Source organism: Frankliniella occidentalis, unplaced genomic scaffold, assembly GCF_000697945.3.
Source record: "Frankliniella occidentalis isolate FOCC.00 unplaced genomic scaffold, Focc_3.1 Scaffold90, whole genome shotgun sequence".
NCBI classification, from domain to species: domain Eukaryota; kingdom Metazoa; phylum Arthropoda; class Insecta; order Thysanoptera; family Thripidae; genus Frankliniella; species Frankliniella occidentalis.
In genome coordinates, this window is record NW_026267219.1 from 363,647 (window position 1) to 365,516 (window position 1,870).

The 1,870-nt window shown below is 66.1% G+C and overlaps 1 protein-coding gene across 1 annotated transcript in view; it reads right to left on the reverse strand.

The window, feature by feature from the left end:
- Positions 1-1,870, reverse strand: part of LOC113204392 (uncharacterized) — an 18,024-nt gene that overhangs the window by 3,748 nt on the left and 12,406 nt on the right. The window lies entirely within an intron of this gene.

The following is a 1,870-nucleotide window of genomic DNA, read 5'->3' on the forward strand; positions in this document are numbered from 1 at the left end:
CTCCCCCCGCCCGCGCCCCCCAGGCCAACGGACGTCCCAGCTTGTGCGCAAGGAAGTACATGGTCGGTAAATTTCTCGGCAGAATGAAAAGGCTGCTGCTGCTGCTGGGCTCCCAATTTTTAAATCTGGCAGGCGGAGTGTGGGACGGCGTGGAGGCGAGCCCGGCCCGGCCCGCAGCCGTCCGCACAGTGAGGCGATTTCGGAGCGCCTTAGAGCGGAATGGGAAAAGGGGGGGGGGGGCGCTTGGGGGTTACATACCGTCAGGAATTTCAATTAAGGGCAAGGACAGGAGCCGCGTGCCGTCCCCAGAGCCGGGCGCGGGCACAGAACTCAGGGCCTGGACACACCGGCCGGCAGCCACGGGGGTCACAGGTCCGCGGGCAGCCTGCGACCCCTAGGAGCGGCCCGTAGAGAGGAAAAAGACGGGAGAAAAGGAGATCGTCCGAGGGATGAGAAGCCGGCACTTGCCAGCAGAAATCCGGCGCACGAAAAGCATCTTACAAAATATGTCGACGTCGAGGACGGCGGCAAAATAAAAATATGCTGCTTTAAAGCTTAGCCGCTGAGAGCCACTGAAACTCCTCCGTGCTGGAGGGGAAGGGAAGGGTTGGTTGGCCGCCGGGCCGGGCAGCGCGCAGCACATCCGCTCCCATGTTTTGTGTGGCCACGCATGTCCCCCTCCCCTGCCCCCCCACAGTTCCGTATGCCCTGGCCGGAGAAACAGCCCCGGGCCTCGGGACATTGGCCGTGCCGTGCCGTGGCCCGCACCAACACTGTCAGCGATGGGGCGGGAGCACACAGCGACAGCGCAGAGTCCCCTAAGCTCTCGCCCATAAGGGGGTCGTTCTCTATTGGCAGAGGTCAAAAAAAAGTATTCCCCCGTCCTGCCCCGCCGGGGCTGTGTGCGAGGACCCTGTATCGCATAATCTTGCCGTTTGCATCGCCCATGCCGAGGCCGGGAGTAGCGCCGCCGGCGGGGCCGGGCGGGCAGGGGCGTGGTGAGCGCGCCATATGGAGCGTTCTAATGCGGACCGCCACTGCTCGCCGCCTCCGCCCGACATGACAGCGCTGACGAGCGCGCGCCCCCGACACAAAGAGGTCACGCCCCCCTGCCCCCTGCTGCCCTGCCCTCCCTCCACCACGCCCCTCCTGATCGCTCTGAGCAGCCAGTCTTTGTGCGGCGCCGGGCTTTATCCTGCAGGGCGCCCTCAAAAGCACTACTCGCCGTGCAAGCCGAATGCGAATACAGCAGGCGCCGTCACCCCCACCCCACAACCCCCGCCTCTCCACAATCGTATCGCCATCTGCGCTCGCGCAACTACTTCCGGCCGCCAGCGGCCGCTCTCGCCTTCAAGTGTAGTCATGCAGCAGCAGCAGCAGTTGTTTCCACAATGACGCGCGCTATTCCTCCTCCTCCTCCAGCAAAACTCAACAGCTGAAGGGAATTAGCCGACCATTCGTTCGACACTCCCAAAGTGTTGGAGAGGGGAGGTGGTGTGTGCGCCGGCCGCAAGAGTTTCACGCGCACCATGCGGCTGCCCGCCACTCTAACGGCCATCCCGGCCAGCCGACCCCCTCCTACCCGGCAGATGCTGTAGTTTTGCGAGTGCGCCGCGTCGCCGTCGTCGGGAGCGCCCCCCTTGGGGGCAGCGCCACGCCATGCCCGCCAGGCTGCCGAGCAGACTTCGTGCCTCCCCCCCTCGGGGACGTGCACGCCTGCGTCCTCCTGGGGCCTGCGCCGCCAGCCGCCTGCAGGGGGCCGCCCGCCGCCCCCCATCCTGGGGACGCGCCAGCCCCAGCCGCCACCGCCGCCGCCCTTACAAAACAATCCGACACATTTAGGCCGCCCCCGCTGCCGCCCGCCATGCCG